Source organism: Aptenodytes forsteri, unplaced genomic scaffold (genome assembly GCF_000699145.1).
Source record: "Aptenodytes forsteri isolate BGI_AS27 unplaced genomic scaffold, ASM69914v1 Scaffold1, whole genome shotgun sequence".
Taxonomy (NCBI): Eukaryota; Metazoa; Chordata; class Aves; order Sphenisciformes; family Spheniscidae; genus Aptenodytes; species Aptenodytes forsteri.
In genome coordinates this window covers 3,602,308-3,614,824 of record NW_008795035.1, presented here as the reverse complement: position 1 = coordinate 3,614,824, position 12,517 = coordinate 3,602,308, and the positions used below count along the sequence as shown (strand labels likewise).

General features: G+C 44.7%; 1 protein-coding gene across 1 annotated transcript in view; it reads right to left on the bottom strand.

The window, feature by feature from the left end:
• The window catches only part of PDE8A (phosphodiesterase 8A), a 161,246-nt gene that overhangs the window by 132,766 nt on the left and 15,963 nt on the right, over positions 1–12,517 (bottom strand). The window lies entirely within an intron of this gene.

Here is a 12,517-nt window from a genome sequence, read left to right as displayed (position 1 = left end):
CGGCCCTTCCTGTCAGGGCAGCGGGCGGTGAGGGCAGAGCTGAGGCGCGTCGGCTGCCGCGCACGGAGCCAGAGGTGTTTTTACGCGGCTACATCTGTGTCATGGCGTGACTCCAACCATTTCAGGTGCAACTAGCTTCTTACTCTTGATTTAAAAAAAAAAAACAACAACAAAAAACAACAAAAAACAACAACAAAACGCACCAGTAGAATTCTTAACCCAGCGTCGTTTGTCAGGACCAGGAGCTCGGCTGCCCTGCAGACGTTCGGTACGAAGGGCAGCCCCGGGAAGCCCGCCTAGGAAAGCCAGCAAGTTGCCTTCCTGCAAGGACACCGGGATCTGTTCTCCAGGAACCAGGGAACAGCCAGAGCTCGGACTCTTGTTGTTTCCCATCATCTTCCTCCTCAGCTCTGGCCATGCCAATTTCTTTGAAAATACTGCTGAAAGCAAAGGCTGTGAAAAGGGAAGACGGCGCTATATGGGTAGAGCCAGACCCTAGGGCTTGGAAAATGAACTGCAGACAGGCTTTTCCTGCAATATGTATGCATTTTTCTGTTTCTATATCATATGGAAGTAACTATACTTCCACATCATATGGATGTGTTGCGAGACTAGATGTCTGTACATACTTCAAGAGAGAAAGAGTATTTAAAGCCCTTTAAAACGCCATGCCCAGTGTAAGACAAGTTGCTGCTATAGGCAATATGTGTTTCAGAAGTACCAGCTCAAGTGCAGCTCAGGTTCAACGACAGACGTACGACACCCTACTCTACCACAGACCACACACAACGTAAGAGCCCTGTTCGTGTTCCACAGGTTCCTTTCGCTTTCCTCGCTATGTCGTTTGTAGCTCTGTCAATCTTTACTCTCAGTGACTCGCAGAGGTGCTTCTCCAAGGTACTGCCTGTTTTTATCAGCTGAGGAACAGCTTAGAGGCGACAGCAGTTGAGGGAAGGCCAGATCAAACTTTAGATTGAGGAGCATGGAGAAAACCAAATATCAAAGACATGACTTTTGTCAATAAGCTCCAGCGTCTGAGGAGGGAAAATGATGCATCACGGGAAGAAACTATTTAAATTACTCCAAATTTGTATCATGAATGCTTTTGTGCTCCCCTGTCAGAATCACACTGTTTCAGAAGCAGCCAATTCAGCTTGAGCACTTCTGTGCGTTCAGAACAGTCAGCCTCTGAACAGTACCCTTAGCTACGTGACAAATGCCATCAGGTCGTAATTAAAAGCAAAATGTGCAGATAAGTGATGACTATGACAGCAAGAACGGCAAAAAGAAGCTCTTCATTGATATGCATAACCGCAGCACTTGATGCAGATGAGAGCACCTTATAAGGTTAGGAGATGCAAAGCCAAAAGTCAGTGCTTTTGAGAAATGTGGCCTTTCAGGATAACCACAGTACTTCCACTGTCAAAATGCTTTTATTTACTTCTCGTAATTGCTGGGGTTAAAGGCTGGAAAATCAAGTCTTTCCTTCCCCGATCTCTCTGCTACTGTGCAGTTTCAAGTATAAGCAACAGTCACATAAACTTCATCCACCCCATTAATTTAGCTGATCTATAAAGCCTGTTAGAACCAGAAAAAGACACTGGCTTCCTGTGCTCTCTCATCACTTTGGATGCCCACTTAAGATAAGCACTTAACAATAAATGAAGGGAAAGGCTTAACATAACTGCTTTAAACAGTGGGCACTGTTTGGAGAGGGATCTTGTCCTCATTCTTTCCTTTATGTTAAACATTATTTACTAGATGCCATTAATAACAACACGCTTCAGTGCAGCTAGAAAGAGGCTGTGTAAGAAGAGAATGCTGCAATTCCTACTTGTGCCGTTAACCACAAGTGTGGGCTCTCTTCTTCAGCCTTAAAGGATCTGTCAGCAAAACTGCTATTGCACGTTATTTCTGGTGGCACTGGAGGAGTCAGAGACAGCAAAACTTCGTTTTCAGAGCTCCACATTCAGTTTGCAGTGCTGACACCTAGAGTTAAGCTTTCGACTTTGTAAAATAAATGGGTTTGATTTGCAGCTACACAAAGATGAAATGTACGTTTCATGGTGTCATTTCAAAAAATATCAATATTAACAAACATCTCTGCTTTCCATTTTGGAGGCAAACAAATTCCCATTCAACCAATACTTCAGTTTATCCAAACGACAGACAAACAAATACTGGGGAGGGGGGGAGAGAAATGCTTCGTTCAACGTTATATAATAATAGCATGACAAAACAAAAAGTGTACATGCAGATATGACGTGCATGACCTCTTTGCCCTTTTTCAAAAGTTTTTCCATGCTAACCCTAGGCAGATTACTTCTGAGTATTTCAATCTACAGCCTAACTTCAAACAAAAAAAAATAAGCCTCCATTTGCAAGTTTATCAGATGAGAATTCACACTGCCTTGGATGGGAGGATGAGGTGAGCACAAAATGCCTGAATGATCCCCTAGTAGTCTAATAAAAGCCATTAAGAAATCACTAGAGTTGTTGCTACACTGATGAAAATCCAACTAAAGACAAAAATTTCTATTTGAACAATAAACTGGCACAGGCATTGGCTTGTTTCTCTTCAATTTTAAAGCATTGGTGCTGTTTTTTATTGCCAATAGAAAAATACAGCTGAAAGTATAGATTTACTCACAGCCTAGAATCAGGGAGAAGGGGTGAAAACATCAAAATCATTGCCAATGGTAGTCATTTGCCACTGCACTATATGAACTCTGTGGATAAAGGGGCTTGTTCAAGCTTATTTGCTCAGGAAATGGTGGGCCCTATTATTCAAAAAAATGAAATAGTGCAAAAGAGCAGAGGAAGAATAGGAGCGTAGACACTGGCAGATTAGGGCTGTGGGGGAAGTGCAAGGTCAGTACAGAGTCAGTAAGTGAGAGGTCAGAAGAGAACTAGCTCTAGGAGACAGCTGGGGAATGAGAAAAGTTATTTATGGAGAATAAGGTTGAATTTCATTCAGGATTGCAGAATAAGGAAGGCTAGGAAAGAGCTTGAAATGATTGTTATCAGCTTCATCTCTAGACAAGTGGGTGCTGTGGAAGATCAAAGTATTTAGAGAACACATACGTAAGCTTAAAATTTAAAAGGGATTGAAAATTACAGTATTCAGCCACATCCCCATCCATCTCATAAACAAATTATATTGGATCCTGCATTTTTTGACAAAAGACTGAGCAACGCACTGACTCCCAGATCTCCCCTCAAATTTCCATAAGCAAAAGCACTTCCCCTTGATGTATGAGCGGTATGCATCCATTTCACACAGCCCTTGACCATTTCCCATTGCACATTGTAAAAGTTCGTGCATGAGCGCTGGGACAATTCGCTCCTGTCCAGTTACACAAAAATGCGTATGAAGGCCCGGAGAAAAAGCTTAGTGCCAAAATCCAATTCTGATAACATTTCAGTGCCCAAGACACTGACAGGCAGAATTACGCAGAAGAAATGATGGACTAACACCTGCATGAACAACAAATATAAATGTGCTTTGAACAAAATGTTTGTTCAGCGATGGCAGAGCAAGCGTGCCTGCAGTCCTGTGAGCACAAGGCAGCAATCTTGATACGGGATTACTCTATGTGGTTTTAACTGCTTCTCCCCCCAAGTCAGCTGTACGTTCCAACCGTGTCTTCTGGCCTTCTGAAAAGTTAGGTGATCCTGCTGGTCTCTAGGCCAGCAAAGGAGGCAGTGGGGAGGAGGAGGAGGTGGAACTGCGGAAAATGTGCCAGGACACAAACAGCTGAAGGGACTCTACACTGCTAACTACTGACACATGCAAGCTGTGACAGAGCTCGTCCCTCCAGCCCCAAGATATTCTAGAAGAGAAAACAGGGACCATATTCTGCCTTAACCACCAGTTAGTATCAGCATTACACCCCACGAGCAGGCCAGGGTACTTCTGCTTGCTTGCGTAGAAGCGACAGGCATCCTGGAACTGGGCATTTTCAGGTGACATGAGACAAGTGTAAATTTGTCCTGAGATAGATCATCCCCAGCTCCTGGAATGTACAGAAGTACAACGGGTTTTTCTGTATCACTTTCCTGATGTCCTGAAAAACCCCAAAGCGGTCGACAGAAGCGCCGCTCTGAAGGCCTGGCAGGCTGTCTGGCTCGCTGTTGTTGCATAATTGCGATTGCAGAACGCAGACAATTGTCTGTACCACTTGGAAATCAGGGCCTTCAAGACAGTCTAAGTCAGCAACTTTTTCAACTCTAGCACCAAAGACATTCAAGTCTAAAGCTCAGATACTTCATGCACGTACAAGCTTCATTGTCATAACTGGTGTCAAAATGGCTTTTGCAGCTGTAGTTTATACACCACACTCACTGCTGCTCAGTGATCAGCGGGATAGTCGCTATTTCTGGGAGAAAAATGTACCCCCCTTCTTCACTGTACCTTTTTTCCACTTTGATTACCCTCTGCTGTCCCACAACGTGGAAGTCTTTCCTAGCCCCATCCTATCCTAAAGATTTGTCTCCCTTTCTCATATTTCTTAGTTTCTCCTGCTTCTTCCTACCTTTTGCTCAGATCTTTTTGTTTCCTCTTCTAATTGCCCCTTTTGTCATCTGCTCTCTCTTGCCATTTCCCCACCATTAAATCAAAATCCTTTGCCCAGCCCCAAAGCAATTCTCACCTCTACGGTCTCCCAAAATCCCTCAGTCAGCCCCCTTAAATCTCCCACAAAAACTCCCCATTTTTTCTGCTTTCACAATTGTCCATCTGCCCAACATTTCTCAGGTATCCTCCAGCATTATACCTTCTCTACTTTGTTTTTTGTAGACTCTCCCCAAGAGCAGCACCTGCTTGCATAGCAGATGCAGAGCAAAGGTGACCAGATCTCTCTGCCACCCAGCTTTAATGACTGGGCATGGGGCTTCTGATGCTGCTGGCTTATAGCAGGCTTAGCTGAAGCCTAGCTTCAGCGGAGCAAGGGAAAAGGGTGAGAGTACGGTCTCCCTGAATCTCCCCTGCCCCAAAGGAAGCCGACTCTGGATCTGGGGGCAGCTGAGACTGACATCCACAGCATTGCTGATCTCGCTAGGCACCACGAGTACAGATCCTTGGACTGATCTGGGGCCAGAGCAGATTACAGAGACCTTACAACTACCTGAAAGTCTCACAGGTTTTCCCCTCCCTCCCAGTCCTCTCTTCCCAAATGTCTAAGTCCTCACCATTTAGAGGAGACCATCACCTAAGCCTTGTCTTTCCAATCCCTGAGCCTGGGAGCCCTGCACAGCCCGGGGAATGCAGCACCCACGGGATGCAGGAGGCTGCACTGTAACACCCAGCTGCTCCGGCAGTGCCAACCCCAGAGCTCAGCGGGAAGGAGGAGTGCTCTGTGAGCTGCTGCTGCCAAAGCAGCCTCCACCAGCTCCCACCGCCTGGCCTGCCTCCAGTCAGCCAGAAATTTGTGGGGAAGGGAGGAACAAAGCACTGGCGTCCCCACCCACTCCCCTATAATTATCCTGTGCTTCACAAGCAGGATTATCTGTCTGGATACAGAGTGCCATGCAGCCAGCTGCGACCATAGAGAATTAGCTGTTGCCCTCTTGGAGAATTTTCCCTTCTCTCTTCCTAAGTATTTTTAAGCAAACTTACACACATTTAGTATGCAACCCTTTCAGTTTGTGATTTACTAAATCAAGGATGAGCACTGGTCCTTCTGCCAGAAAACGGATCCCACTTAGGTGGAGTGGTATACCCAATTCTTACGCCCTACAGGCCTTGCTGCCTGTTGTCCCTCTGCTTCCCAAGGCTATTGGATCCCCCCTCTTACCTAGCCAGCCTCTGGCCCAGCCCAGGAGTGACCCCAGCCTCGGGACCCTTCAGACTCATAAATTGGGTCCTGATGCTATAACACCCTATAACACATTGTGGCCTGCCTGGATACAGCAAGAGAAAGCAAAAGAAAATCAGTAAAAGAAACAAGCAACCTGGCTCCTCCATCAGTAGGTCAGTTTTCTTTGGTCATCAAAGCTAGAAGGATGAGCTCTTTGTTTCTGTCAGCCTACCCCAGCAGCTAACAACATCAGGCCAAGCTCACGAAGACTCACTCAAGACAGGCTTTCAAAACCACAGACTTCCTCTCCCTGACTCGCCCCATCTCCCCTCTCCCGGGTCCCCACTGCCTCCTGCCCAGCAGCCGCTTTCTTAGTTGCTCCTGGTTAACCAGGAGTGCTAGTGGCCAGCAGCCTGCCTTCCTGGGCCAGCATCCTTAACCCTTCCCAGAGACAGATGGAGTAAGAGTGGCAAAGAGGACAACAAAATACAGAGCTAGAAACTCATCCCTGCAGTATGGCAGCAGCAGGGGCTGAAAAACTCTCTAAAATTACTCTTTAAGACAGGCTGTACACCTGCAAAACAGACAGCTTTCATGGTTGCTGAATTTACTTAAGGAACAGACCCATCATCCATGGCCGTACTGAGTAGCAATTTATTATATACTCACAATAGCAAAAAATCCTATGTACTGGCTTGAGATTTACGTTCCTAGATCACTCAAACATCTGAAAAATTCATCCTACAAACATATCTGAATATAAGACAGGGAACTGGACCTCATCTGAATGCTTAACAACTGGGCCTTTAAATACACTCAGTCATATCCAACTACACACAATCCTGCCCTGATGTTAGGTCTTTCTGTGGAGCAAGGCAGTATCCTTACATATGCAAGAAGCTGAACCCTTAATAATCCAAGAGAAGCATACCCTACCATCAAACAGATAACCCAGAGATGGTTGTGCAGGTTATTACTCTCTCCAACTGTACCCCTTTTTCCAGGAATGCTTCACATCCAGTTCTTACATTGCAATCAGGCTCTGTGAGTAATGTTTCATTCATGATTCACACTATTTTTCCAACTGTATTCTTGTTTCTGTAAGCTCCCATCAGGCAAGTTGCGTTCCCTGCCACTTGCCTGCATGCAGCTCTGCGTGCAGACAGCTCTAAGAAGGAATGTACAGGAATCCGACCTCTGCGGTGCCATGGCACAGCGCTCGTAGATCATGAGTCTTGTAAACTCCATTTTACAGCTGTCTGCACATGCAGCTGAGCAGCAGGAAGAGCAGCACCACAAGAATTGCAAGAGGAGATGACAACTTGGGGGAGAGATAAGGAGAAACCACACTGAGGGCAGGTGGAGAAACAAGACCATGTAAGTTTTCTGGGGATAGCTATTTTAAAAAAAAAAAAAGAGAGAGAGAGACTCAGGATGTGTCGGGGAGATAAATCTTCCAAGTTTTTGAAAAGGGGAAGGCAGCGCTTGCAGGCTCACTCACCACAGCCCTAACAAACATAAATCTTACCCACATGGGCACCATCCTTCCCAAGACGCTCACCAGGGCTGGCTGTAGCATAGCTATCACGGAAGGATCTGTCATATTAAGCAGAACAGCACTTGGCAGTTTCTGTGAATTATGGTTGCAGCCAGCACAGCTGGGTGCTGCAGGGGTTGACAGGCTCTGTAACACAGTCACAATAGCAAGCGCTATAAAAAAAATTTCACCAAAATGGTTTGGGAACGGAGCTGGAAAATAGTTTTAAAAGTCCTTTAAACTCATGAGAGCCTTCCAAACAGACGCGGCAGGGGGTGATCTGATGAACTGGGGGAGGCTGATCTCATGGTTTGTATTCGCCTCAGCAAGACCTCCTGGATCTGCACTTCCTTTGCCCATGTGAGTGGGTTCCTCATGCTCTGTACAGAGGCTTTTTAACCTCCTCTCACTTGAAATATGCTGTGGTGGCATCTTTGTCTCCCTGATATACCTCCAGGGCACAGTTCGCCACTTCCTATCCCTTTGCAGAAATGAGACCTCACACTTCGGTGACCGCAGATAACCAGGAGCAATGCCGCTCCTTCCCTTATCTCTCACATGCCCCAAGTGCTAAACACACCTTTTCCCACAGCCCTAATCTGGTTTGCATTTCTGGTTTTGGGGAGTTTCAGAGGAAACCAGTGCACACATTAGCTTTATAAAGAAGTAAAACAACCAAGCCAGAAAGTCACTCTTAAATTCACTACCGCAACGAGTATACCAATCTGGACGAAACAATTAAAGATTTGTTCATCTTGCACTCTTGGAAGGTCATTAGGCAAGCATCAGAGTCATTTGAGAAGGTCAGGATCATACCATGCACATGACATCTCTTCAGACCCCCATGCAGACCACTTCCCTCTTGCTCAGCTGGTATAAACACCTAAAAATCACATCTTCTTTTTGACAGTCTTGGACACCAAAAGAAATAACCACTTTTTCAACAAAAGCTCTGAGTCCTGAGGACTTCAAAATCTGACCTAAAGCAATTATCCTTTTAAAAGGAAACTAAGTTAGTAACTGTCCATTTCACAGATTCACATGGGAAAAAACATGCGGCCTTTTGAGAGAGAGGGATGAAGCGAGAAGGAAAAAGAAAGTATGTCTACTACATAAGATGCTTACTAAAATGCTTGAAATAACCTCACTACAAAAGCTTTCTCCAAACACAGCCGTGCTTGTTTTCAGCAGGAGCAGCAAATCCCAGAAAAATCAGTTTTCCACTGGGGAGAAATACAGGTATTCAAGAAAAATACTGCAAGAGAGAACAGTCTAAATTCAGCTTGCCCACACCAGGTTGAGCGTGCACACAGACTTGTGCTGCACAGAGGCAGGCAGCAATTGCAGCTGTGTAGAACTCATCGACTCAGCTGTGGCTGGTTATCCAGAGACCCCTTTACGGTTAGCGTGGGGTGTTACTCCCCACTTACTGCACCCAGAGTTGCCATCTTACTTGGCTCCCTTTTCACTCGGTGCCCTGACTAGCTCATGCATCACGCACAGGTGGGCAAACCTTGCTGGGGCCTCCGCCCCGGCTCGCTCTTCCCCCATTCAGGGGGGATTTCTAGGAAGCTCTGGGAGAGGGATGTCGGGAAACACTTGCCTTCTCTTGCAGGTTTCCCCAGAAAACCAGCAGCAGACTAGCCTGAACTCATACCTGCCACCGACTAAGCAAGGCACCATTCAGCTCTCTACCAAACGCCCCATGGAGACGGAGAGAGGAGAGACATAACAGGTCTCTTACACCCGCAATTTAGTGTCTAGGCAGGAGCCCAGTCCTGATTCTCCTCCTACCTTGGATCAGCAGCAAGGAGAGGATGCAGGACTCAGGCCCCGTTCCCAAGCAGTATTTCACTTTTGATTTTTAAACCGCTTGCTCATTTACCAAAAAAAGCTGGAGGCATCTCACAGCTGAAACTGTGCGTCCAGCTGCGAGGTATTTCACTGATTATGTAACAGATGATAAAAAAGAAAAACAAATTCAAGAAGAAAAAAAGCAATATAGCAAATTCCATCCCTCACAGCCTTTCCGTTCAAGTTTTCACTAATATTATAAGCTAAATAACAAGAAAAAGTTAGTGTATGAGGACTGTTGGGAAGTGCTGTGCTTGGAGAGAGATTGTAAGTATGCATGTTAAGTATAACACATCAATTTCTTCCATGCAGATGCTGTTTTTACAAAACAAACCAGAGAAATGCAAACTTTTCCCGACTGGCAGCACAAGTTGTTGCACATTTAAGAATGGAAAAAAGGCACTAACCTACAGTGATAGTTAGAGATATCCATCACTGTACAAATTACCTGCAACATTAGACACTCAGATAGAAATCACCGACATGCAGGTTTAGGTGAGTGGGAGCAGATCCCTTGTTTGCATGTGCTTTGTAAAACATGTCGTTGTTTATTCCTTTGCTGGCAAGCTGTGTTGGCTGTTCCTTGAAGTGTGGAAGACAGAAATGAAGCATCACCAAAAGGTGACTCTCTGGGATACAAAGGACCCTGTGAAACGGCCGGCTCTGCCCTGCAGCAGAGCGGGCAGCTACGCAAGGAGGAGCTCACAGCTCCTCGTGATAGCGGCACACAGCATCACCTCACTGCAGCCCTTAATAGCTTGTTGATTCAAGCCTCAGTCACAGGCTTTTAGTGCTGGTCAAACAGAAGGAGACATTTTTTCACCACAAGATTGTTTTCCAAGAAAACCCAGACTTTTTCATACCTGCTGATTTCGTATTTCCAATGCAGCGAGGTTAGTACCCAGCATCCCTCTTAAAGGCATGCCCTCACGACATGGCACTTAGGCAAACTGAGATAATCTTAAATCAGATTTGCTTTTCTTTATTTGGCTGTTTATTGTAGTTTTGCATTTTCATTAGTACGGAGAACTCCATTAGATCAGCTACCTTCACTTTTGCTCACCACCTTTAGTTTCCGTTTCTTGTCCATTAGCACAATGCTGCAACACTCATCTTAACACAGCATTAGCCACATTTTTAAAAGCTTCCTGTTAGTCCTAAAAATTTTGCCCGCTAGAGGAAGAGATGGACATGCTAAATGTCCCAGAACTGTTTAGGACAATCCAGGAGGGATACAGTCTTGGAAATCATACTTCAATGTCATTGCAGATGAGAATGTAGTTCAGCTCTTTCTAAGCAACCAGGCTGCCTTTAGATGTTGCTCTTCAGGTGTGTGGACATCATGACGATCTCCAACCCACAGCAGAAGCATTCTTTGAATTCCCCTTCCTCTCTGTCAAACACTAATCATTTCTGCTTTATACTAGACTTTTTGTGGATGCCACTCATTCATAGTCAACACTTGATTACAGCAAGACCCAGTCGGGCTGTACCGCTCTGGTACCAAGCAGAATAGATTGCACGCTCTCACAGCAACTCGTGGGGATGCCTGAACACACCAAGCCATCCCAAAGCATGCCAAGTAACTCCTTGCCTCCTGTCTCGGAAGAATTAGGCTATTTATCAAAAATATTTTGTAAGCACTTTCCCACATGTACCTAAATATTGACCTATATGAGGAATATATAAACACAACGATGAGGGCTGCTGGTTTTCTCCCTTTTTAGGATTTCTACTTTTATCTTGTTTGGTTTTTTTCAATTTTTCTCACCATTTTGCCACTTGACATTTTTTATTATCTTAATATAGTGACCTATTGATAACATCAACACATTAAGAATTACATTTACACATTCCCATCTGAGGCATTTAACTGATGCTGCTATTTGAGCTGCCCTAATTAGGGCAGATTGAGCCCACATTTATCCCAGCATAGCATTTTACGTTAGATCCTTGTATTCCCACAGGGTTGCGCTGGCAGCGCCTGGGCTCCCCCAGGCTGCCCGGAGGCTCTGAGGACAAAGTGTATCAACCTTTCCAACTGAATTTTCTGAATTTGCTGTGCCTGCTCCCACGCAATGAACTTAACAGACAAAGAACCGAAGCAGAGATGAAGACTGTGAGAATTTTAAGAGGAAGAGAAAGTAAATTAAGCAGGGACTCTGCTAGGCAGAGACTGAAGCAGGAATAAAAAGTCTTTGTAGTGCTGTAGATTTCAGACAAAACCTAAATACCCAGACCAGCTTCCTGTCAGAGTATAAACTGCGCGTACTTTGGCCATTTTATCATCAGTTTAAAGCCAGCGTCATATTTGTTACAATGACAGCATATTTACTAATGAAAGCACTCCGAAAGACATTTTGGGAACAGAAACAGAATTTTATCAGACTAAATTCACATTGCACAAACACTGGTCTTTAAATACAGTTGTCTGTGCCCCCTGCATTGTCGAAATAAATCTGAGGTAGCTCCCCTATTACAACCCGAAAAAAAAGACAGGAATTACCCAGCTCATCCTCTACTTTAGGAGAATGTGAACTTCTGATATAAAGTTTACTTTTGTTGCTCTGCCAAGTGCTAGGCCCAGAACTTGGGAGGATTAATAACAGGAACGGGCTGGAGACACGTGATTTAGCTAGCCTTGTTTGCAGTTCGGCTACTTAGCAAGGTACAGCCTGACCTTAGGTGACTGTGGCTAAAAGGAACAATTATGGAGCTCAGCAGTGGAAAAAAAAGTAAAACAAAAACAGACGGACAGGAGCCATATAACTAAAAGAATTTAAAGCGTTCAGCTAAATTATGCACATTAGAATACACTACATCCAAGCTTCGTTAACCGCTTCAGTGAAAAAAAGAACTTCAGAAGAGATTACAGAAACCTTGGATTTCTAGAATAGTTGCTATACGGCTTTCTTTTCGCTCTTGAGCAGCAAATAAAAGTAACCTTTCATTTATCTAAAGTTATATGACCCTATCACAGACATACTGGAACACATCATAAATATGGGTTGATTTATGACTCTGTTTCCTTACAGATGGGAAAACATAAATTGAGTGACTTGCCCTAAGTCACCTAGGAAGCATTTGTCATTGCCTGGAAGTAAGGCTGTAATCTGACCCCCTTCGCCACAGTATCCACCTTTTGAAACTTCAGTGGTTTCTGGGAAATCGTATATTTAAAATAGTTAATATAGCCAAGTAAAACTCCATATTTTTGAAGTACTTCTAACACAACCTATGATTCTGCAGTAAAGCTCTGCCTCTCCTAGAGTTAGCACACCTCAATCAACACCAGTGAAAAACTGCTTGGTGTCAACCACGGGCTTGA